Below are 26,170 nucleotides of genomic sequence, written 5' to 3'. Positions count from 1 at the left end.
CTCTCCTGTAGTCCTGGTAAAGAAAAAGGACGAAACCCTACGCTTCTGCGTCGATTATCGTCGACTGAACAAGATCACGAAGAAGGATGTGTACCCCCTTCCACGGATAGACGACGCATTGGATCGGCTCTGCAACGCTAAATACTTCTCGTCGATGGACCTCAAGTCTGGCTACTGGCAAATAGAAGTTGACGAGAGAGATCGCGAAAAGACTGCCTTCATCACGCCAGACGGCCTCTACGAGTTCAAGGTCATGCCATTCGGACTGTGCTCGGCACCTGCAACGTTTCAGCGCGTCATGGACACGGTGTTAACCGGACTGAAGTAGCAGACGTGCCTTGTTTACTTGGATGACGTCGTTGTCTTCGCCGGAAATTTCGACGATCACCTTAGGCGGCTTGCGATAGTGTTAGAAGCCATCAAGTCATCAGGGCTCACTCTGAAGCCGGAAAAGTGCCGCTTCGCTTACGATGAGCTTTTGTTCCTAGGCCACGTGATCAGCAAATCAGGAGTACGCCCCGACCCACAGAAGACAGCTGCCATCGCAAAGTTCCCGCAGCCAACCGACAAGAAGGCAGTGCGCAGATTCCTTGGCATGTGTGCCTACTATAGGCGCTTTGTCAAGGACTTTTCACGCATCGCGGAGCCGCTAACACATCTAACCAAATGTGATGTCGCGTTCAAGTGGGGAACGCCGCAGGCCAAGGCATTTCAAGAACTCAAACGACGCATGCAGTCGCCGCCGGTACTTGCACACTTCGACGAGGACGCCGATACCGAAATCCACGCTGACGCCAGTAGCCTAGGCCTCGGTGCCGTCCTAGTCCAGAGGAAAGAAGGACTTGAAAGGGTGATATCGTATGCTAGCCGGTCGCTGTCAAAAGCGGAAAGCAACTATTCTACGACTGAAAAGGAATGCCTCGCCATCATTTGGGCTACAGCTAAATTCCGCCCTTACCTCTATGGCAGGCCATTCAAAGTCGTCAGTGGCTTGATGGCTTCTAACACTATCGCAAGCCGCCTAAGGTGATCGTCGAAATTTCCGGCGAAGACAACGACGTCATCGAAGTAAACAAGGCACGTCTGCCACTTCAGTCCGGCTAACACCGTGTGCATGACGCGCTGAAACGTTGCAGGTGCCGAGCACAGTCCGAATGGCATGACCTTGAACTCGTAGAGGCCGTCTGGCGTGATGAAGGCAGTCTTTTCGCGATCTCTCTCGTCAACTTCTATTTGCCAGTAGCCAGACTTGAGGTCCATCGACGAGAAGTATTTAGCGTTGCAGAGCCGATCCAATGCGTCGTCTATCCGTGGAAGGGGGTACACATCCTTCTTCGTGATCTTATTCAGTCGACGATAATCGACGCAGAAGCGTAGGGTTTCGTCCTTTTTCTTTACCAGGACTACAGGAGAGGCCCACGGGCTTTTCGACGGCTGGATGATGTCGTCGCGCAGCATTTCGTCGACTTGTTGCCTAATAGCTTCACGTTCTCGCGTCGAAACTCGGTAAGGGCTTTGGCGGAGTGGTCGAGCGCTCTCTTCGGTTATTATGCGATGCTTTGCAACTGGTGTTTGTCGAATCCTCGATGATGTCGAAAAGCAGTCTTTGTATCGTCGAAGAAGACTTCTGATCTGTTGTTGCTTACTCATAGAAAGACTTGGATTCACGTCGAAGTCTGGTTCGGGGACAATGCTCATCGGGGTAGATGCGACTGAATCCGAGAGGACAAAGGCATTGCTGGTTTCCACAATTTCCTCGATGTATGCGATTGTCGTGCCCTTGTTGATGTGCTGTATAAATCTCTATAGAACTCCTCAGCCACATGAGATAGTTCAAGTGGCTGAGGAGTTCTATAGAGATTTATACAGTACCAGTGGCACCCACGACGATAATGGAAGAGAAAATAGTCTAGAGGAATTCGAAGTCCCAAAGGTAACGCCGGAAGAAGTAAAGAAAGCCTTGGGAGAAATGCAAAGGGGGAAGGCAGCTGGGGAGGATCAGGTAACAGCAGATTTGTTGAAGGATGGCGGGCAGATTGTTCTAGAGAAACTGGCCACCCTGTATACGCAATGCCTCATGACGTCGAGCGTACCGGAATCTTGGAAGAACGCTAACATAATCCTAATCCATAAGAAAGGGGACGCCAAAGACTTGAAAAATTATAGACCGATCAGCTTACTGTCCGTTGCCTACAAAATATTTACTAAGGTAATCGCAAATAGAATCAGGAACACCTTAGACTTCTGTCAAGCAAAGGACCAGGCAGGATTCCGTAAAGGCTACTCAACAATAGATCATATTCACACTATCAATCAGGTGATAGAGAAATGTGCGGAATATAACCAACCCTTATATATAGCTTTCATTGATTATGAGAAAGCGTTTGATTCTGTCGAAACCTCAGCAGTCATGGAGGCATTAAGGAATCAGGGTGTAGACGAGCCGTATGTAAAAATACTGAAAAATATCTATAGCGGCTCCACAGCCACCGTAGTCCTCCATAAAGAAAGCAACAAAATCCCAATAAAGAAAGGCGTCAGGCAGGGAGATACGATCTCTCCAATGCTATTCACAGCGTGTTTACAGGAGGTATTCAGAGACCTGGATTGGGAAGAATTGGGGATAAAAATTAATGGAGAATACCTTAGTAACTTGCGATTCGCTGATGATATTGCCTTGCTTAGTAACTCAGGGGACCAATTGCAATGCATGCTCACTGACCTGGAGAGGCAAAGCAGAAGAGTGGGTCTAAAAATTAATCTGCAGAAAACTAAAGTAATGTTTAACAGTCTCGGAAGAGAACAGCAATTTACAATAGGCAGCGAGGCACTGGAAGTCGTAAGGGAATACATCTACTTAGGGCAGGTAGTGACGGCGGATCCGGATCATGAGACGGAAATAATCAGAAGAATAAGAATGGGCTGGGGTGCGTTTGGCAGGCATTCTCAGATCATGAACAGCAGGTTGCCATTATCCCTCAAGAGAAAAGTGTATAATAGCTGTGTCTTACCAGTACTCACCTACGGGGCAGAAACCTGGAGGCTTACGAAAAGGGTTCTACTCAAATTGAGGACGACGCAACGAGCTATGGAAAGAAGAATGATAGGTGTAACGTTAAGGGATAAGAAAAGAGCAGATTGGGTGAGGGAACAAACGCGAGTTAATGACATCTTAGTTGAAATCAAGAAAAAGAAATGGGCATGGGCAGGACATGTAATGAGGAGGGAAGATAACCGATGGTCATTAAGGGTTACGGACTGGATCCCAAGGGAAGGGAAGCGTAGCAGGGGACGGCAGAAAGTTAGGTGGGCGGATGAGATTAAGAAGTTTGCAGGGACGGCATGGCCGCAATTAGTACATGACCGGGGTTGTTGGAGAAGTATGGGAGAGGCCTTTGCCCTGCAGTGGGCGTAACCAGGCTGATGATGATGATGATGATGTTGATGTGCTTGAACTCTTGGCTGAAGTTGGTTAGCATAACTTCCACTTGCCCTCCGTGGAGTCGAGTGATCCCTCTTGCGACGCAAATTTCACGGTCGAGCAGTAGATGTTGGTCGCCCTCGATGACGCCTTCTACGTCAGCAGGTGTTTCAGTGCCGACGGAAATAATAATGCTGGGGCGCGGCGGGATGCTCACTTGATCTTCGAGCACACTCAAGGCGGGGTGACTACGACAGCTCTCCGGCGGTATCGCTTGATCTTGTGAGAGCGTTATCGATTTCGACTTCAGGTCGATGACTGCGCCATGTTGATTCAGGAAGTCCATGCCGAGAATGACGTCTCGTGAACACTGTTGGAGGACAACGAAGGTGGCAGGGTAAGTCCGATCATGAACGGTAATTCTTGCCGTGCAGATCCCAGTCGGCGTAATCAGGTGTCCTCCAGCGGTCCGAATTTGAGGGCCTTCCCATGCAGTCTTAACTTTCCTCAACTGGGCGGCGATGGGTCCACTCATGACGGAGTAATCGGCTCCTGTGTCTACTAAGGCGGTGACTGCGTGGCCGTCGAGAAGCACGTCGAGGTCGGTGGTTCTTTGTCTTGCGTTACAGTTAGGTCTTGGCGGCGTATCACGGCTGCGTCGTGTTGAACTGAAGTTGGAACGTCGCGTCGTCAAGTCGTCTTTCATGGGTGTAGTCTTGGCTGCCCGATTTCGTCGGGACGGCGGCGTGTCGTTATGTCGTCGAGGTAGTTTCTTCGGTGTCTTCGTCGGCGGCGGAGGATCTTCGTCAGTTCGACGAACAGCAACCGCACCTCCATCGGTTGCTGCTTTTAGTTTTCCGAATATGGGCTCGCTGACAGGCCCCGGGCTGGGCCAGTGTATGGTCGGCGCTGCGGCGACAGGTAGCGGCCTGGTGATGGCGAACGCGATGGTCGTCGAGAGCTCCACTGAGTAGTGGCGAGGTAGTCGGCGATGTCGCGAGGTCGTTCGCCAATCTGTGGTCGCGGCGCGTTAACGGCGAACCCTCGCAGTCCCATCTCCCGGTATGGACATCGTCGGTAGACGTGACCCGCTTCTCCGCAGTGGTAGCAGAGCGGGCGGTGGTCAGGAGCGCGCCAAATGTCCGTCTTCCTCGCGTAGGTGCGCTGGGCGACGGGTGGTCGTGCTGGCGGTGGCGGCGGCGGACGACGGAACTGTGGCGTGACAGGGCCCTGGCGCGGTCGCGGAGGGTGACCTTGACGGCGTGCGACGGCGGCGTAGGTCATCGCTTGCGGCTCAGGCTGGGGCGATTCAGGGGCTACTACAAGTTGCTGTTGGAGCTCCTCACGCACGGCGTCGGCAGTCGAAGCCACTTGAGGCTGTGATGATGGGAGCAGCTTTTGTAGCTCCTCCCGCATGACCGCTAGGATAGTCTCGCGCAGGTCGTCGGTGGCCAGTGATTGGACTCCGGCGTACTTTGTCGAGTTCGTGCGGCGGTCGAATTGCCGGTTTCGCATCTCGATTGTCTTCTCGATGCTGGTGGCCTCGCGAAGAAACTCGTCGACGGTCTTCGGTGGGCTTCGTACCATTCCGGCAAAAAGTTCCTCCTTCGCACCACGCATCAGCAGGCGGACTTTCTTCTCCTCGGGCATTTCAGGGTCGGCGTGGCGGAAGAGACGGCTCATTTCTTCCGTGTAGATCGCGGTCGTCTCATTAGGTAGCTGCACCCGGGTTTCTAATAGCGCTTGGGCTCGTTCTCCGCGTACGACGCTTGCGAATGTCTGCAGGAAGCCGCTTCGGAAAAGTTCCCAGGTCGTTAAGGTGGCTTCTCGGTTCTCAAACCTCGTCCTGGCCGCGTCTTCCAATGCGAAGAAGACATATCGCAGTTTGTCGTCGCTGTTCCAGTTGTTAAACGTAGCGACTCCCTCGTACGTCTCAAGCCAGCTTTCCGGGTCCTCGAAAGTTGAACCGCGGAACGTCGGAGGCTCCGTGGGCTGCTGCAGCACGACGGGTGACGCTGGGGCTGCCATTGGGGTGGACTTGGTGGCCATCTTCCTAGTCGTCTCAGACAAAAGTCCGTGCTCCGGGGGCAGTCCTTGCAGCCTGCGGCTACCTCGCTGGTTCTTGGCGACGTTGGTGTCTTCCGAGTGAGGGCTTGGGTCACGGCTTTGTGGGGGCGTCCGGTACATGAATGCAAAGCACCTCCACCAGATGTCACGTGGTCGTAACGTCAAAGAACACAGTAGCAAGACTGTGAAAGGCAAAACCTAGCTTTTAGTGGGCGAACCTGTGCCCACAAAACAGGCTACACTTAAAGCACAACGAGAGCGGCGAACACAGTCGGCGATCGTCGTAAATCTGATCAACGGGTCAAGCGCGTCGGCTTTTATAGAGCAGTCGTCGAATGTTCCAGACTAATCGTTCGGACCCGCGTGCCTTCCACAAAGTTCTACACCATTCGCGTTACGCGATGAAATCAGATAACACAAGGTTCGGCGACAACAGAAAGCCGGGTAGAAGCATCGATACCTTTCCAGAGATTCCGGATACATGCAGGCGCGTTCCGCGCTGCGCGATTACAGTTGTTAAGCGGCGAAACGTGGTCGCCCGATAAAGATAAGTACACGTGTCAATATATATATATATGCATATATATATATACTTTTTTTGCTGTTTCTTCTTTTCGATATTCATGGTGGAGAAATGCGAAAACACACGTGTACTTTGATTTAGGTAGGTGCACGTTAAATAGCCCCAGGTGGTCAAGATCATTCCGGAGTCGCCCACTACGGCGTGCCTCGTAATCAGATTATGGTTTTTACACGTAAAACCCTATAAGTTATTTTTTTTTCTTTTTGATATATGTTACACATTCAGTGTATATTAGACATGCACTTAAATATTGCCCCCTTACTCAATGCCTCCCCACAGGGCTGTAAGGTGCTATTAAAAAAATCTTTAAAATTGAGTGAGTGAGTGAGTGAGTGAGTGAGTGAAAAAATAAACAAATTATTGTAGGACACGTATCACGCAACATTTCGGGATTCTCTACATCTCGTGTCACAGTGGGACGTCCTAATAATGTAGGATCGACCAAGAACGGACACACCCCCAGGGAAACATATAGAATAGCCAAGTCAAAGAAAATAAAGTAAATCAAGGAATTCGCGAAATATACTTAACCGTATCTACTGTTAATAAATCGGTGCGCGTGGTTTGGAGATATCTCTGAGTCGACATTGTCTGTTGCGATTTTATATAAGAAGTTATCCTTTTTTTGTTGTTGTTGTTACGCAGACCAGAGGAGCTCATACATGGTCAGCACGCAAGAGTTATGTAAACCACTTCACTGGTACTGTCATATACGCTTTGCATACATATCTGCAAATATATGCGCCTGTACGTCGACCGACCCTATAGCCCCCACAGTCACACCAAACCCGAAAAAGGCAAAAAAATACTTAGCTTTCATAAGGAAAGAAAACTGAAATTGCACGAGAAGATAACCTGCCGCACGAGGACACGCATCTCCACATCACGCATGCGCTGCTCTTATTATTATACTGTATACACCTATTCCGAAATTTAAAATCGTGCAGTCGATTTATTATAACAGGCTATTCCATAAAAAAAGGTCTAATTGTGCCCGGGAAATAACGTACGAGTCGATATTAGACTTTCAGGTTTTTGTGTAGTGAATCGTAACGCATTGCTTTATTGCGCACAACAGATGTTCTCTCACTGGGACTACTTTCCCAAAATCCCGTGCTATATTCGGAGCATGCTTTCTATATAAATGGGCAAACAAAAAAAACCTGGCTTTATGAAGCGCCGTTTTGCTGATCGTGCATAACCAAAGGAAATGTTGCAGGCCTTCGTCGTAAACGGAAAAATATACGTAATATCCGCTGTCTTGAATGTGTGGTCAGGCTACCCGATAACAGAGCTCTATTGTTTTATTGAACGATCCATGAAACTGCGTAGCGGGTGACCGAAGAAGCCTTCGTTACCGCAGTGTCGCCACGCGCCCGACGCTGAAGCAGGTTTTTCTCGAACAGGCGATCGCTAGGCTCAATGACCTACATTCAGCCGGGCAATGACCAGCTGTATCCACGCTATTCCAGGAACGCATATGGAGTTGTACCTCATCGGCGTCGGTGGTTCAGTGGTAGAATACTCGCCTGCCACGCGGGTGGCCCGGGTTCGATTCCCGGCCGACGCAGTTTTTCTTTTTAAAGAACACATTTTAATTGAACCAGCTGTTCGGGGTCTAGCTTTATTATTATTACTCTTTTAAAACAAGAGTATTACTTCGCTTTATATGTATTGAGACTGAAGACACTCCGGAAAGGTAAAAGGAACAGGCTTAATTTTGGCTGTCTGAGGCACCACGTTGATTCAAAAGAAATTCTCACAGATCTTTCCAAAAATTATATCGCCGAGTTTGACGGTACATATGCGCTTTCATACAAAGCGCACTAGCATTAAAGGGGCTCTGAACCACTTTTTATCGAAGTGGAGATAGGCATTTGAAAAGAAAATAGGCTATTTCCGAAAGACGTTGCCGCAAAAAAAAAGTACTTGGATGCGTGTCGGCTGAACTAATTCATTCGTATCGAGATTATCGAGTCATACCTGTTGCGTTTAGTGATTATTGTTTGGTTTCTTTCCGTGTTGGAAAAGAAAGAACGAATAACAAAGAATTTTCTTGGGATCTCTCGAAATTTAATGCAAACTTGCTGAAAGATGATGAGTTTTGTAAGCAGGGTTTCAATGCTATAGATAAAACAACTCAAAACTTAGACATCTGGGGACATAAATGGGAAATTTGTAAGCAAACAATTAAATTTAAATCACTTTAAAGGGCCAGTGTTTTAAGTCACGCGAAAAGAGAACTCGAGTCCCGTCTTAAATGGAATCTGAAGCACTTATTGGAAGCGGATAGTATACAACCCGTTTACTTGTTAGAAGACATAAAAAGTATAAAGCAGAAACTTGAGCTGATAAACCAGGAACGATATAAGGGAGCATTTATTCGAGCCAGAGCTAAAAATGGTGCATAGGAAAAATGCCAACAAAACGTGCCTCGGGAGTCGAAAATAAATATGCTTCCCAATATGCAATAACTGAAATGGAATAGAATGGGTCACTGTCTACTAACAAAGAAACAACAGCAAGTTCATTTTTGGAATATTACAAAGTATTCCTTTGTCGTAGCCAAGTTGACACTGATAGATTTAAAAGTGGCTTCATTTCATTGATGCCAACATTATATGATGAAACTAAGGAAATATTATAAGTGCCCATAACAGCGGAGGAAGTTAAGCATGCGATTGATCATTTAAATAATGGCAGGTCACCGGGGCCGGATGGCTTAGGCGCTGCATTGTACGAGGCGTTTAAGGGTGTTATCGGGCCTGTGTTGACTGAATTATACAACGAGGCTTACGCGAACAAACATCTACCGCCGTCCTTTTTGTCAGCACACATGGTCCTCGTACCAAAAATTGAAGACCCAATCAAATTACACAATGTCACATAGACCGATTAGCCTGACAAACCTAGACTATAAAATATTAATGAAAGCATTGGCTAACAGGTTGCAGACAGTAATGAAAAATTTAGTCGGTCCACATCAAACGTGCGGAACAAAAGGAAGGACAATTATGACAAATATACACATAGCACGATCAATCCTTGAATGCTCTGACGCAATGCAACTCAGTGTCGCCATGTTGCAAGCTGACCTTGAGAAGACATTCGACTGAGTGCCACACGATCTGCTTCTATCTATACTTGAACATGTGGATGTAGGCAATGTGATCAGCGAAGGTGTGCGGATGACTTACGACGCATGTACGAAGAGGTTGACAATAAACAAATCAGTAGGTGAGTACATACCAGTACAGCGCTCAGTCAGACAAGTGTGCCCGTTATCACCGCTTCTTTTTCGTATATATATTGAACCTTTTTGTCTAAGTGTATTAGGAACAACGCGATACGAGTATTTCACTTACATCAAGCCGAGGTAAGCCTTCCTGCTTACGCTGATGACATTGCAATTTTCTGTGTTGATCATGAAAGTATAATGCATACTGTCAATGCTGGAAAAAGTTTCTGTTAAGCAAGTGGTAGTGCAGTAAACTGGGACAAGTACCTTGGTTTTTGTCATAGAGAACGGGACGTCGCAACAAGGATGTTTTTGAACATTAAATGGCAAGAAACATCGACAAAATACTTAGGAGTGCCCCTGCAGTACTACTGTGACAAGGAGCCTTATTGGGAAACACAAACAGAGGTGTTACGTGAAAATGCACAAAAGTGGAAAGGCTGGGATAAGTCGATTTTCGCACGGGCCACGTCCTGCAACTTATTTTTCGTAAGCAAGCTATGGTATGTAATGCAAGTTTTGCATCATCAGGCTAAATCTTCAAAAAATTCACAGTGTTCGCGTTCTTTATTTGGAGCTCTGTATGAAAAAAAAACGAACTGCACAAATCTGTTTAAAAGAGGGAGCGATGGTGGGCTTTGTTTAGTGCATCTATCTGTATGTGAGACAACTCGTCAGTCGATTTTTCTCAGAGATGTAGATGATACCTTTCTCAGAAATATGATTCAACTTTGGCAGTGTAAAGTGCTACCAGAGTTTGTTGTGCCTTCGGTGTGTCAGGAAGGACCAGTACTGCGATATCTAAAAGAATTGGTGTCATGTGTCCGCTTCTTATCGGTGCGTTTTTCTTTGCAATATTTGACTGAGGTGTCACGTAAAAAACTGTAGAAAGACCTTGTTGATGTGTTATTTCCTGTGACATGGTACCGTGAATTATACTGTGCAGGCAAAGGAAAAGATGTTTTGAAACGCGTTAAAAATATGCTAGTTGCGCCAGGGGCTAAAACCTTTTTTTTTTTTAAGCTGCACACAGGAACCTTACCCATTAAAACATGGTTCGAAGAAAAGGGCTTATTTGTTCCGTGGGGTGCCCATTGTTTTTTATGCAAAAGACCAAAGACGATTGAGCACGTGTTTTTAGATTGCTGGTGGGGGGGGGGTTTCTGGCACATCTTACAGAGAACCTTGAAAAAAGAGTTTCCATTAAGTCCGCATGGAATCCGTTATCTCACGGTCGAAAACGACGAAGCTGTGCCTTTTGATCTGGTTTATGTTCCTGGGTCTGCACAGTATATGGCGAACTCAAACTGCTGTACACAATGCGCATGAAGACGTTAGACCAGTTAGCGAATATTTTTCCGAATCTCTGTCCCATTTTGTTGAAGTGCAGAAGGTGCCGACGTATGTACCGGAGTGGGTTCCAAGATTGGAAATGTTGTCGCACGTGCCGAAACATTGATGTCTTGTAGTGAGCAAACAGCGGACGCTTCTCGGTACTATGATCTTGTTATTCTGTTCTTCTGAGCACGTAAACTCATTGTCACGCGTGGCAATAAAGAAAAAAGAAGCGTCGGTGTAGAATACTCGCCTGCTACGCGGGTGGCCCTGGTTCGATTCCCGGCCGACGCAGTTTCTTTTCTTCTTAAAGACAATACATTTTACTGTAACGAGCGGTTCGGGGTCTAGCTTTATTATTAGCCTGATGCTTATCTCCGGCCTCTGTAGTTTTTCTGCCGCGGTTTGGCTTACTTGGCCCGATCTGAAGCTTTTGATCGCTGACATTGAGTCCGACACTATGAAGAGCGTCCCTGCGACTGCTGTTGCACTAGCAATGGCGGCCTCTTCTGCTTCTAGGATAGACTTTGCTGCGATTTCCTCGGTTCGGAGGATCCGCCCCGGTCCGTCCACAGCCGCTATCGCATATGTGCCGTTCCCCACAGGCGAGGCGTCCACATATGCGGCCAGTTTGTCTGCTAGAGTCTTCTTAAGGAATTGCGCTGGTGCGTCGGCGTCCCTGGTTGTGTTCTCCCATGTTGTTCGGGAGTGGTGGAACGACCAGTTGGTTCCGAATGTCTCTCGAAATTTTCAGACTCTTGGTGGTTCATGTGCGTCGGGGGGCAGATCCAGCAGTTGTAGGATATCATGCCCTTGCTGTGTGCATGACAACCTCCACCACTGTGCCGCTCTCTGCGCTTCCACGATTTCAGTGACGGTGTTATGGAGCCCTAATTGAATCAGTCTTTCGTTTCTTGCCCATGTAGGAAGTCCGGCGGCTACGCTGTAGAATGAACACAGTAAAGTGTCGATCTTTGCGATGTCGATCTTTCGTAGTTGAAGGAAAGGACATGTGTATGCTATCCTGCAGACGAAGTAATCCTGGATTAGCCTGCATGCCTCTTTCTCTTGGAGTCCAAACTTGCGGCCAGTAATACTTCGCAGCAGCCCGATTATCTGGCGAGAGGTGCTCGCCAGTCTCTTCATATTTTCTTTGCATGAGTTCTTTTCCTCTAGTAAGAGCCCCAGTACTCTGATGGTGGCGACCTGGGGTACTACTTCTTTATTGACTACTATTTGCAGCGTAGTTTTCATGGCCTGCGTTGTTTTGCTGGCAATAAACAGTTCTGACTTGGTAGAGGAGCATTTGAGGTCGTTGCCGGCCACTTTGGCTTGTACCGTGTCGGCTGCTGTTTGCAATGCCTGTTTGACGGCCCGGGCATTGCCATGCCTCTTCCAAATGGTAACGACGTCCGCATAGATGGCATAGCGGATGAGCGGGATCTTGTTAAGTTCCTTCGGTAGGTTCCTCATGGCACAGTTGAAAAGAAAACGAGATAGTACTGCACCCTGGCGTGTACCCCAAGCGCCGAGATTGATCTGAGGGCTGTTGATGTCTCCAATCTTGAAGGTAGCTGTCCGGTCGCGAAGAAAGGCAATGATGTATCTGTACTCCCATGCCCCAACATTCATGTGCGATAGGTTTGTGAGTACGGCCTCGTGTCTGACGTTATCGAACGCCTTGTGCACATCGAGCCCTAGGGTCGTGCGCACTGCCCCTGGGATTCCGGCATCCACAACGTCCCTTTTGAGCATCCACATGATGTACTGCGTGGACACAGCTGGCCGAAAGCCAAAGAGGGTGGGTGGGAATAAGTGGTGTTCCTCTAGATGCTCGGCGAGGCGTGTTAAAAACCACGTGCTCTAGTGCTTTGACCAGACATGACGTAAGTGAGACAGGGTGCAGATTCTCCAGTTGAAGCGTTTTTCCAGGTTTTGGAATAAAGACTACGGCTGCCTCCTTCCATGGCTCGGGTAGTTCCCCGGTGCGCCAAACCTGATTGAAGAGGCCGGTTAGGCTTATAATTGTCCGGTCATCGAGGTTCCGCAGCGTTTTATTTGTTATGCCGTCCGGCCCCGCCGCCGAGTTCGTTTTCTAGATCGACGAGCGCAGCTCTTACCTCAGCCTTGGTTATGTCGGCATCTATGCTTTCATTCGCTTCGCCAGTGTACTCTGCGTACGCCAGCTCATTTGCGTCTGTATTAAAATAGCGGCTGGTGAGCTCTTGTATGATATCTTGCTGCGAGGCCGGATGCACCCAAAGGAGCCGATGGACCTTCTTGGCCGTTGGCCCTCTGCTGCTATCGGGATCGAGCAAATGTCCAAACAAGAACCAGGGGTTCTTTGAGCCAATCTGGCCATTTAGCCTGTTGCACAGATGCATCCATTGAGCCGAATTTAGCTCGCGTGAATTCTCCAGTACTTCCGCCTCAGCCTGGGCCAGTGCTAGTGTAACTGTGCAGTTATGTTTGTGCTTCATCCATTCTGCATGTAGAGTCTTTTGCTCTTCCCAGAGGCTAATCAGCTTAGAGTCGGGACTGTGGCCATCTTCCTCGGTGGGCACCTCCATCATGGCTTCTTCCACATCTTGGAGGAGCTGCGCCGTCCACTCGTTTAGGTCTTTAATCTTCGTTGCTGCCTGACGGTTGCGTTTGAATCTAAATTGGTTCCACTTGGTATGTTTGAGGAGCAGTTTCTTCTTTTTATTATACCCCGCAGCAGGTATTTTAATGTCCAGGACATAATGATCACTGCACCAATAGAGGCCTGTATTGGACCACGTCGCGCCCTCCACTTGCCGAACGAAGGTCAGATAGGGAGTGGTGTTTCGTGACGCGCTGTCGCCAATACGCGTCGGCTACGCGGGATCTGTGAGCAGGGTCAAATCGTGGTTGTTGGCCCCATTTGCTATCGACACTCCCTTCTTAGTATTTCGCGGGTAGCTCCACAAGGTATGGCTTGCATTAATGCCTCCCAGGACGACGAGCTGGGCTTGGGCCGCCTCTATCCTCCCTTTTCTCATGATTGTGGGGAAGGGAATAGTATTGCACTTTGGCGGGCTATATATGTTTAGTACATAGAGGCATTTATGCTTCCTGTTTTTGGGCATTAGCTGCACAAAGCTTTAGTGCAGATTTTCGATTTCTAAGTCGATTTGCATTGCGGTGATGTTTCGATGCACAGCAATGGCTGTTCTTGCACTCGATTTCTCGCTTGTAGAGAGCTCATTAAAACAGGTATAGCCCATTATTTTGATTGCCGATTTTGTTTCCTGTAGCGCGATGACATCGACATTGGGGTCGAGGTCCACCATTGCGAACTGCAGGGCTGCCCTCTTTTTAGCAAACGACCTGCAGTTCCACTGTAATATCCTAACTTGTTCCGCCATCCCCTATGCGGAATACCATGGACCTGGCGTCGGGCGCATCTATGGGGATGCCGTGCCCGTCGTGAGGTCGTCCTGCGTGACTCGCAGCCATGTTCAATGGTGGGAGAGAGGATTGTGGAGCCTCTGTGTTGCTGCCTAAGGTGGGTAGCATGCTGACGATTTCGGTTTTAAGCATGTCATGGAAGGCTTTGAGTGTTTCTTGCATTACACGCTCAGTGTGTTGAACCCTTCTTCTATTCTTTTTGCTAGGCTTGTCATTGTTTGTTCAACTGCTTCGACTCTTTGTTCGAGGCTGTTCGTGGGTTGTGCAGCGGAGTCTATATCTTCCGTTAGTTTCCTCTTAGCATTATGTGCCTTATCCACCTCCATGCTCGCCTCTTCATTCCTGTGTACGGATGCGGCAGTTTCACTAGCTGTAGCTGCCTTAGCTGTTACCAGGGTGGGCGTGGGATTTTCTAGCGCTCGGATTTTATTGTTAGCGGCTGCTAGCTGTTTTCTGAGCTCCTTTACATCTGCGGCTAGCCCTCTCACCGTTTCGTTGACTTCTCCGTCAGACTTTCTCCCCCGGTCTGTGCTGGCAGCAGGGGACTGCCGGGCCAATCGCTGTGTTTGTCCGTTCTGGACCCTGACTAGCGATGTCGATCGGTTTGTCCCGCAGCCGTGGCTGGAGGAGCGACCGCGTGCTGTGGCCTTCCCTCTGCTGGAAGTCTGATCTCGGGAACTCGAGGGGACTTGGTGCCCCGGGATCGCGTCTTGCTGTCGGTCTTGCGTCACCTTGGGCCATCTTATGCCTCGTACCGGGTCCCTGTAACCCGTGTTCTGCTGGCTGGACAAGGGCGCTGAGTTGATGCGAGCCGTCCGCTCCTGGTCACTAGCTTGTCGTGGACTGTGCTGTTGTTGCTTGTCGTTGCTGCTATGCTGTTGTACTTGGGAATAGTATTTAAACTTACAGTTCATACCACCGGTGGGGTGGCCACCCTTACACACTATGCACCGAGCTGTGCATGCTGGCTTGGTGCCCCCCTCCGGTGTGGCATTTGTCTCATCACCACATCTCTTGCATTTTGCCTTTTGTTCTTGGGGACACATGTCTGTTCGATGGCCTACTTTCCGACAGTTAAAACAGGCTTCGACTCCGTCCCGGAAAGGGCAAACAACGTACGTGGCTCCCCAGTACCTTACGTAGTCCGGGCGGACGGTCCCGGCAAATATCGCCACAATGTGTTTGTATTTCCCCAGTCGCCTGGCTCCGACGATTTGGACGCCCTTATTTCTGGCTCGTAGTTCGTCAAAGATGGCTGCCTCATCTTCGTCAGAACACGCGTGGTACAGCATCCCTTTGGTAGAGTTCTCAGGCGCCGGAGCGTAGGCAAAAACTTGGTATTTCTTGAGGCCCGATTTTGATGACTTGCAACCTGATGTATCCGTCGGCCCTATCACGAGAAGGGCTGCTAATGAGCGCCGTATTGTTGGTAGGGTGCGCCCGGAGCTGATCCTCGGTGACGACTTCGGTGGGATTCACTTGCGACGCGGTGCAGACTGCTTTAAATAGTTCTCTCGCACCGTAGCTCAGCAGACTGACTGCTGTTTGCGGTCGGAGTATGATTCTGTAATCTTCGGGCGTAAGTTTCGGCAGCGGCTTACGTTTAGGGAGTGGCGGCGGCCTGGCGCGGAACCGAGGTCTCCCCCTCTCAGTGTGCACGGAGCCCGTAGCGATAGCGGTCTGTGTCGTTTTGTCTCGATTCCGGGCGATTGGCTTGCGCACCAGCGCTACGCCTCCAACTTCGTCCAGCTCCCACTGTGATACTCGTCTTCGGTAATCATCTCGCCCTCTACGACCACTTCCATTATTGAAGGCTGCGTGGTTCAACGGACCGAGCGATGGACTTCTGCCACGCCGGCGCTGGGGTTCGTGCCGGAGCCCACTCAATATATGCCGGAGTGCCGGAGCCCACTCAAATGCCCGCTCAATATATGTGTCGTATACATAAAGTATACATGTGTCGTATACCAGCTCAGAACAACAAACATGGAATGAAAACATTTATGACTGCATCAAAAAATATATAGAACGAACCTAAAAGAATAAGCCTGTCCTCCTCATAGGAGACTTCAACTGCCATATAACAGAGCTAGATGGCTACAAAAAAAAAAAAAAAAATCCAGCTGGCCTACGCAAACAGGTTAAACAGTGCAACCTACACATAGCCAACCTGGACCCTACTTGCAACGGAACATACACTTGGTCACGAAGTTCAAGCAAGTCTGCTATTGACCATGTTCTGTACAATGACGGGACTACACGGCAACACATGCAGATGTCATCCATACGCATAGCTGAAGATAAGTATAACAACTGTGGAAGCGACCATAATGGAATTGCAATAAGCTTAAAATACATTCAACCTCGAAAGAACATTGCGGGAAAGCCCACCCAAGCACGCTGGAAAGTCAGAGAAGACCAGCGCCTTGAAGCATATCCAAGAGATTTGGAGCTAGCAATAGAAGCGCCACTGAATTATAAAAGATTCACAGAAAATTGTCTATCAATACCTCATGAAACCATTCGCTTGAGAGCTTCACGCGTGCGTGAGAGCTCCACGCATCGAGGACGACAGCAAAACTTGGCTGAGGTGTTTGCAGCAGCGTATGTTACCCGCGGACTATGTGATTTCACCAGCACGAGGGCAGGTTCAGGGTCCTTTTAAGCATAGACAGCAACAACTGTTCATCTATGTAATTGTGAATGTGACCAGCTAATTCCAAACCTTCGGCAGCTATACAGCAAATCCCGATGTCTCTCCGGTTTTGCTCCTTAAATACGACACCCGACTTTCCCTTTCCAAATTTTCCGTGATCGTGTGTGTGTGTGTGTGTGTGTGTGTGTGTGTGCGCGTGCGTGCGTGTGTGCTTGCGTGCGTGCGTGCGTGTGTGTGTGTGTGTGTGTGTGCGTACGTGCGTGCGTGTGTGCGTGCGTGTGTGCGTGTGCGTGCATGTGTTTGTGTGTGTGTGTGCGCGTGCGTGTGTGTGTGTGTGTGTGTGTGTGTGTGTGTCATTCAGCTAATTTGGCCCAAGTATTAAAAGAAGGAACGCAGGAGCTACGCGTGTCGACTTCCAGCAGTATTGTTCTGAGCCGTATGGAGCACGCGATGATATTTCTTAACAAAGATTGTTTAATTAACTTTTTAAATATTAACTCTCGCGAAAGATCTTCAATACAAAAGTTGCAGCGATTGGTCAGAAACATCGGATTATTTCATCTATCCTAAGATAACCGCCCTATTTAATTTTTTCCCAGCCGATTTTAAATTCCGAGAAATTAAGAAAAAAAAATACCGCGTGACTGCCCGCTAACGCACCGCGCTTTTAGTGCCCTCAAATGTAAGTTGAACCATATTAGCAAAGGCTGCTCCCCGCTCAGAGATCGACTGAACAGGCTGTCGCTGACTGCGATGGACCGGAGGCAGCATGGTTTCTATCCCTGTCCCCGCCTTGCTTCCTCTTTCGTCTTTCTTCATTGGTCCGAAAACTAAAGAAAAAATGCCTGCGCTGCGTCGAATGCTGCCTCCAGTCCCGTATGGCATTCGCAAGTGGCGGCTGCTTTTTCGTTGAATTTTTCTTAAAATGGTACGCCCCTTTTGTCTCCTAACGTCCATTGTATCTTGTCGCAAGGACGAAGGCGGCGCATGATGCTTGTCGAGGGAAGGATGGTGACGATGGCAGGTGGTCATCACTGTTTAACGATTTCATTTTTTCCGCTCGAACAACACTAGCGGGCCTGAAAACGACCCCGCTCCACGTCACATAGGCTTCGCAATCATTTCAGCTATGCTCGCATTTACGGATGAACTCGTGCATTCGATTACTCTGGGATTCCACGTGCTGTCCAGTTGTGGAATTCTATCCCGGACAGCATCGCATGCAAGTCGAAGTGTGACACATTCCGCGACGCCCAACACCATTCACGCTTTATTTTGCCGATAAAGCGTGAAGATTTGCTGTTCGATGTCGCACGTGTCGTTATTGCAACTCCATTGAGTTTGATATTTTCCCATTGATTACATATGCCGTGTTCCTTTAATGTCTATTTTTTGTTCTCCGTTTGAACTACTTTTCCCCTATTCATGGATGCAACCTCTATATTGTATTATGTCCTAGCTTTCTTTAAGTACGCGGGTAGGTAGGAGGTATTTAGTGTAGTTATCAATATTTGTCGGTTATAAAGGTTTATTCTTGTCCAGCGTTGCGTATATTTATGAATTCTCTTGTATTTTTTTCTTTCTGTTTCTTCTTTTCGATACTGATGGCGGCGAATTGCGAGAACACACGTGTACTTTGATTTAGGTGCACGTTAAAGAACCCCAGGTGGTCAAGATAATTCCGGAGTCCCCCACTCTGGCGTGCCTCGTAATCACATCGTGGTTTTGGCACGTACAAACCCATAAGTTATTTTATTTCGATATATCTTAGACATTCAGTGTATATTAGATGCGCACTTAAATATTGCCCCCCTTACTCAATGCCTCTGCAGAAGGCTGTAAGGTGTTAATAAATAACTAAACTAAATTAATAATTTAGTGATGCGTTAATGAATAACAAATAATTCTACGACACGTATCACGCAACATTCCGGGATTCTGCACCACTCGTGTCACAATGGGACGTTCTAATAATGGAGGATCGACCATGAACGGACACACCCTCAGTGAAATATATAGAATAGCGAAGTCAAAGCAAATAAAGCAAATCGAGGAACCCGCGAAATATATTTAACCATATTTTCTCTTAACAAATCGGTGTCCGTGCTTTGGAGACATCTGTGAGCCGACATTGTGTGTTGAGATACTATATAAGAAGTTATCCTTTTCTTTCTTTTGTTGCTGTTACGCAGAACAGAGGTGCGCATATCCGGGTCAGCACACAAGTGTATATATAAAGCGCTTGGTTGGTACTTGCATATACGCTTTGCATACATATCTACAAATATATCCGCCTATATGTCAACCTACCCAACAGCCCCCCGCAGCCACATCAGACCCGAAAAAGGCAAAACTTGCTTCGATTTAATAACAAAAGCGAAAGTGCACAAGAAGATAACTTGCCGCAGGAGGGGACAGAACACGCATCTCCACATCACGCATGCGCTGCTCTTCCGATTAAGCCAAATATTATACCGTATATATCTATTACCAGAAATTTAAGAAAATTGTGCAGTTGGTTTATTATAGGGGGGTACTCCATAAAAAAAGGTCTAATTGTGCCCGGGAAATAACGTACGCGTTGATATCAGACTTTCAGGTTTTGTGTAGTGAATCGTAACGCATTGCTTTATTGCGTATACCAGGTGTTCTCTCACTGGCGCTACTTTGCCAAAAGCCCGTGCTATAGTTGCAGCATGCTTTTTATATAAGCGGCAAGCAAGGAAAACCTGGCTTTCTGAAGCACCATGTTGCTGGTCGTGCGTCACCCCAAAGGAAATGCTGCAGGCCTTCGTCGTTGACGGAAAAATACATAATATCCGCTGTCTCTAATGTGTAGTCAGGCTACACGATAACGGAGCTCTATTCTTTTTTTGAATGATCCATCAAATTGCGTCGTGGGCGCCCGAAGAAGCCTTTGTTTCCGCAATGTCGCCGTGCGTCCAACGCTGAAGCAGGTTTTTCTCGAACAGGCGTTCGCTGGGCTCAGTGACCTACATTCAGCCGGGCAATGGGCAGATATATCCACGCGGTTCTAGGAAGCCATCTGGAGCAATCGCGCATAGGCGTCGGTGGTTCAGTGGTAGAATACTCGCCTGCCACGCGGGTGGCCCGGGTTCGATTCCCGGCCGACGCAGTTTCTTTTCTTTTTCAGACAATACATTTTATTGGAACGAGCGGTTCGGGGTCTAGCTTTATTATCATTATTCTTTTAAAACACAAGAGCATTACTTCGTTTTACATGTATTAAACTGAAGACACTCCGGCAAGGTAAAAACAACCTTAACTTTGGCTGCCTCAGGCGCAACTTTGATTCAAAAGGAATTCTCACATGGCCTACACTGCCCTCCCGTTCCTCCTTCAATGCCTTGTCTGCGAAGGGTACGACCCAGTGGGGCGTGCCCATAACGCTCCGAATTCTAAATGTCACCGTGGCGCGCAGTTCAAATTTAGTTTTGATGTTAACGTAGACGCCAGGACTTCCGCGTTTGGCGCTTACGACGCGCTAAACATAAGCCACGTGCCGTTGTACTCGGCGAGCGGCAGTGCGCTTAGCCGGCGGACTCGTGGCGGCACCTCGCGGCGGCCGCGGTATCTATGCCATGTAGCCGACCGCAGCTTGATGTCAGCTATCGGCCAATAGCAGCCGTCTAAGGGAATGACGAAACATAGCGTCTGATGACGAAATATAGCGGCCAGAAGAGAGTGAGGAGACATCCTTCTGTTGAAAAGAGATCTCTTGAAAGAAAGGTGACTTCGCGATCCGCTTGCGAGCTCCACGAACCGCGTACGACAGCAAAACTTGGCTGAGATGCTCACAGCAGTGGCGGGAGCCAATGGGGCCCTGAACTAAGGGTTCCACCCTGCGAGGAAGTCGCCCAATCTCACGACAAACAAATGTTTTCTCTCTCTCTCTCTCTCTCTCTTCACGGCAGCGTATGTTAACCGCGGACTACGTAATTTCACCAAGCAAGGGTGGTTGAGGGCCCCTTTAAGCATAGACAGCAACCAACAGTTTATCTACATAATTTTAATCGTTTATGAAAGTTACCAGAATAATTCCATATTTTCGGCACCCATACAGCAAATCCCGATGGCTCCCCGGTATTACTCTTTAAAATAAAAACAGGAACAACGCAATACAGAACCAGTGAGTAAAGAGCACAGGACAAAGCGCGGACTAGCAACCAAGTGCTTTATTTGCAGAAGCAGCACATAAAGACATCATTGAATGTGACGCAAAGAACAGAAAAAGAAGGATCAGCGTCTGCCACGGATATAATCCAGTTATTTTGTTGAGAGCGTGAATGACGCAGAACTGACGCACGCGTCGCCACTTGTGAATATGCAAAATGCTTTAAAGATTTTCTGCGCGCGCTTTTCACTATATCTGCCCATTATTTCGTACTTAAAGTTCGGCGAGCAACCTCACGTGTTACAGTGGGCAACCAGATGACTGCACGGATTTCCTTTTAGTGAAGCGGCATGCTCGCGCAGGCGATCATTAATGCACCTCCAGTTTGCCCGATATAGCAACGTTTACAATCGAGAGGGATTTTATAGACGACCTGCGTTGTGCAGTCAACGAAGGCGCCAAAATTATTCTTATAGCAACTTTTGCGCGCGACAGTATCCACCATGTTGACTATTTGGCACAATCCGCTCTGTTTATTAGGGGCATTGCACACCACCCTCACTCCCTTAGCCGCAATTTCTTAATGATATGGGAAGCACGGTGTACATAAGGAATGATGGCAAGCATAGATCTCGAAGGCGGTGACTGCATAGTTTGTTCTCCGGCGTTCTATACCTCTTTTACAAGTCCACCAGCAACACTGCACAATACGCTGGTCGTATAACTTTCTGATGTTAATCTGTTGGCTTAATTGTGCTGAAAAGCTCTGTTCAATAGAGTGCTTGCACGAACGCTTGAGAGAACCTAGCAAACCTGCCTTAGCGATGCCTCGTTTTATACAAGTTTAGAATGTGCAGACGAAAACGGGAGACGCCCTTTCCTTGAGCCAGGCGAGTAGCTCCAACAAACGTGATGAGGTTTAAAAACAATTTCAGTGTCTAAGAACCTTAAACGGTCATAGGTGTTCTCTTCCGTTGTTATTGCAAAATCCTTCATTACCTCACTGAAGGCGTCAATAATTGTCTTGGAGGTTAACTCCGCGTCACAAGGGTGAACTGGATAAAATACTAAAAATTCGCCAACAAAGCGGAATATTCACTGTCTGGCATCCGAGCATTGAGGGGCTTTGTGAAATTTGGCTGCGTCTAGTTAAACTGAGACATGGAACCTTCTGCAGCTCCTTTTGCCACTTTTTCTTTGTCTGCGTCTTCCCATTGACACGCTTGAGTCCAAGCATCCTTTAGCGTCAACTTGAAGTTATGGCACAACTGGTCCTATAGCGACGAGCGTCTCTTAAGTCTACTACAAATCTGTCCCTCATGAGTCGTTCTTCGACTTGGGCCAATGAGTAGTTGCGATTCTTGACTAGTCGGCACAGTTCTGTGTAAAAAAGTTACACTTTTGCTGGATTCTTGAGTGCACTTGTGAAAGCGAAAATATTTATAGAGCTCATTAGCCGGCTGAACAAAGTGCTCCGTGAAGCGCTGGATGATGGTCTCGTAGCATAGCAGTTCATCCGCAGAAAGTGAAAAGTGTTGAGCAGGGGACGACTTTTGGAACCAATACAACATAAAAGTGAGCTCATTTGCACTTTGACAGAATAATGGCAAACTCTAGAGACAGCTGCATAGTCTTCGTAATATGTTTTCCATATTGGTGAAGTCGAACACACTGAGTTACCATAGAAATATCGAGCCCCTTGGAATCGGAAGTCTGCTGCTCACTGGTCATAGTTTCTTCTGTGTAGATGAAGGAAAACGAAGGTGTTCATTTGGCCACTTCTAACACCATGTCGAATGTTGAGGTGCCTCAGATGCCGCATGCGAAGAAGAGACACGTCTAATCCCTTCAGCGTCGAAACAATAAGTGCCTTTATTCTCGCGTCGCAATCCCGGCCCTGACACAACCAGTGCCACCAGACAGCTCATAAAAGCATAGGTGGCAACCACAATTAGCCGCACACATAAAAGAAGGCCTCATCGAACTCCGTGTTTTTCACTGTTTGTGGTGTTGGGTGGTATATAATACGAGAACAAGGCTGCTATACTTTGTCAGGAAATCCAATGAGTTCCTTTGCATCTGAACATGTTTAGTTTCCTTTTGGGTTCCACCTAAGAAACAGCAGAAGAGAGGCAATACGCAGTGCAGACTTAATTCTCAAGGAGATGGAACACGATTCTTAATTTTTCTTGAAATTTTCAAATGCATCTTGTGAGCCTGAAAAGGAGCACAAAGTGGAACCCCTCTTTTGCCACAGGGTGTTCCTGTAGTTCCATGGCTGCCATTTAGGTCAGGATGGCTCCTGTCTGCACTGCGTTCCTTCCACGGCTGCCTCCTCCAATTTTCACAGCTTCAACACGGCCAGTTATTTCCTGAAAGAAAGCATCACCACGAGGTCCAAGGTGTCTCTCAGCCTGTTTCCGGGTTCTAGATGTAATTAGCGTAAACCGCATGGGCATCGTATTGAAGAACCACGCAGTTATTTAAGCAACCCTTTCAAGGTTGCTTTTTTTCGACAGGGCAATAAGTTGCAGTGTCGGGATATATCGGCGAACACGCAGGGCCTACCTACTTTTTTCACTGTGCCCTGGGCTCAGGCAGGTTTTGGTCAATTTCAGAGCCAGGTGGAACTCGTCTTCCTCCTGCTGAAGGAGTTGCTCGACATGGTCTCTGGAGTAAAACGTGAAACAGCACGAAGAAGACGAAGACAACAATCGAAAACATAAACAACAGGGCGAGCGTTGTCCTGCTGTGTGTGTGTTTTCGATTGTTGTCTTCGTCTTCCTCGCACTGCTTCAAGTTTTACGCAAGATGAACCAACTCGCCCAAATCAAGTTGATGCTACTACAGGTCTCTGGCGCTGTTGGCAATTCATTCCCTTTTCCAGCATCTTCTGGAAGGTGAATTTCGTGTCCTCTCGTGAAGTGCACCCTCAAGCTTTTCAAGACATGTGGTGCATCGTCAATAAAATATACCTAACCGCCTGTTACCATCACATGGGTGTGGAGCATGTCACTTTCGAGTTTTTTTTCTGACACTGATATCAAATAGCCTCCAGACTGCCTGATTGCATGGCCCCATTTCAATCACAATAGCTTGTATTTAAATGACAGCATCTTCATAGGAAGTTATGATTGTATTTACCTTTTCCTTTACTACTTCGGGCTTGGAAAGAATGACTGGTCAACTCTACGGTCTGTTTCCACTCAACAGAAATTCTTCCCAACCTAAAGATGAGCATATGTGGCTAGCAGGATTTCGGAATTATGTTGCTGGTCAACAGTATTGTTCCCTTTCCCAGAAGGGCCCCTGCAGACTAGTGAAAGTGCAAACCCTTATTGATGTGCATTTTCATCTGCCATCAAAACTGCGTGATGCTCCTGGAGTGACAGCTGGCGCATCTGCACTATCAAGTAGAGAAAGATGCTAGTAATATGTAGATTCCTGAGTGAGTAAATAGGAACAGTACACACCTTAATTTTCAGAAAATCTATCACTTCAAACAGTAGCCCAGGAGCAAACTTGAACCCTTCTAATTCACTGTAGCTTTCATTTGGATGGTAGAGTCGCTTCCAGTTCACGTGCCATATTGTATCCTCGAGACCATCAAGACGGCTTTAGTTTAGATGCCTTCACGACTGTTTCCGTGCTCCATGTTGTATCTTGCATTGTCCCTTTCTGCAGGCAAGTGCCTGGTCGCTGCCTCGGTAGCCTGCAGTAGCTCATTGTGCAATGTATCAAAACGGAATTCTTCAGAATTTCTTGTGCAAGTTGGTACATGCGCCATTTCACCGGTTCCACCATTGACACAAGACAAGAAGTATTGGACACATGCTGAGCTTATGAGTCTGAAGTACAGTTTGTATCTCATGTCTTACTACTTGTGTCCATTTTCTTCTTTTACCAGTTTCACCATAGTTATCCTGATCAAGGTTCAATTCACAAAGTAGTGTCACATGAATATCACTGTGTACCGGCATTGCAAATTTTGTTTTCAGCTTCGAATACACGACTCTCTGCTGTGATGCTGACAACTTCTTTTTCAGGTGTGATATATTGGCTGCTTTCTTTATTTCAGCATTTGTTTCTGAAAATAATCAAGCGAAAAATGCACCTCAATAGCACATCAGTTATGAGTGGAAAAAGCTTATGATTTACCCGTCACTTGTTCTTGGGCCTTTTGAGACCAAGCTTTCCCTTTTCTCTGTGAACTGACCACACGTTCAGGTGCTGGGGGACACTGCAAATAATCCAGCTAAATGAATGCAGAAGTAAGCTGTCAATGCTATGGTACTCCAGCATTTCCTATCATGGTAACAAAACCTTTCTCTTTGATTTGGAAACTACGTGGGTGCCAGATTTTGAGATACTGGCCAATGAAAGCCTGCTGAGTGCACCATAATTGTCTTGTGCGAAGTGCGAAGCTGACAACTTAATCAGACAGCAGTAGTGGGAAGATGCACCAGAGGTTACTATAGTCATTTTGCAAAATAGTATGCTCTGTTTTAATCTGTGGCCGAAGTACTTGTGAAGGTTATCACCACATTTGTACTTCACTGTGAATCCTGCTTAACATGCTCACTCTCCAAAAAAGCATGGAAGAAGGCTTGGAGTAAAAAATTAAATGGAAACAAATAAAATGTTCTATGTTGCCTTCCAACCACATGCTGAGAGCTCTTTCAGCAATGTAAATGCACAGTGTAAATGGGGACTGTTACCAGCTTTTGTGTGGCTATGGAGCAGGCAGAACTCGTTACAAGACTGTGCCAGCCAATATCCATGACAGATTTCTGTCTCCACAATTTACACTTCACACTCAACAATTTATCAATGTAAGAATTGTACTAACCAACTGGTGCGCTTACAGATTCTGGTTAGCTGGGCACACTGAACTTCCAATGTTCCTTGTGCATGGTGATTGTGCCCTGGAACTGATGCACAAAAGCAGCATGATTCATTGCAGTCTGCATTGCCAGTCACCTACACAAATGAAGTACTGCTGTGCAAGTGTGAACTTCACATTCCATGTTTTCGTCTATCCTGACCTGCTCGGGACTTTAACAATGATTCACCATCGCCTATGCTTGTGGTGAAAGTCATAAATCCCAAATTTATGCTTGCAGCCATATTCAAAAGTGAACTTGAGCCCTATAGTAGTGCAATGCTATTCATTTACACTAACCATTTGTGATTCCATCAAAAATGACTGCGCATCCTTCCTTGTGTTTAGATCACAAGCTTCTTGCCTGCGCTTTAGCAGTGATTGGCCAGGACATATTTTAAGTTAGAAGTTTCACATGCAA

At 47.5% G+C, this 26,170-nt stretch overlaps 1 protein-coding gene, 1 long non-coding RNA gene and 2 other non-coding genes across 4 annotated transcripts in view; 3 read left to right on the top strand and 1 right to left on the bottom strand.

Moving 5' to 3' along the window:
* Positions 1–26,170, bottom strand: part of LOC126537978 (uncharacterized) — a 91,225-nt gene that overhangs the window by 29,336 nt on the left and 35,719 nt on the right. The window lies entirely within an intron of this gene.
* The window catches only part of LOC140217162 (uncharacterized), a 99,055-nt gene that overhangs the window by 70,804 nt on the left and 2,081 nt on the right, over positions 1–26,170 (top strand). The window lies entirely within an intron of this gene.
* Positions 7,571–7,641, top strand: TRNAG-GCC (transfer RNA glycine (anticodon GCC)). Its single transcript has one exon. It is a non-coding gene; the product is annotated as a tRNA-Gly (tRNA).
* Positions 19,798–19,868, top strand: TRNAG-GCC (transfer RNA glycine (anticodon GCC)). Its single transcript has one exon. It is a non-coding gene; the product is annotated as a tRNA-Gly (tRNA).

This window comes from Dermacentor andersoni, chromosome 4 (genome assembly GCF_023375885.2).
Source record: "Dermacentor andersoni chromosome 4, qqDerAnde1_hic_scaffold, whole genome shotgun sequence".
Taxonomy (NCBI): domain Eukaryota; kingdom Metazoa; phylum Arthropoda; class Arachnida; order Ixodida; family Ixodidae; genus Dermacentor; species Dermacentor andersoni.
This window is presented reverse-complemented; position numbering and strand designations above follow the sequence as displayed.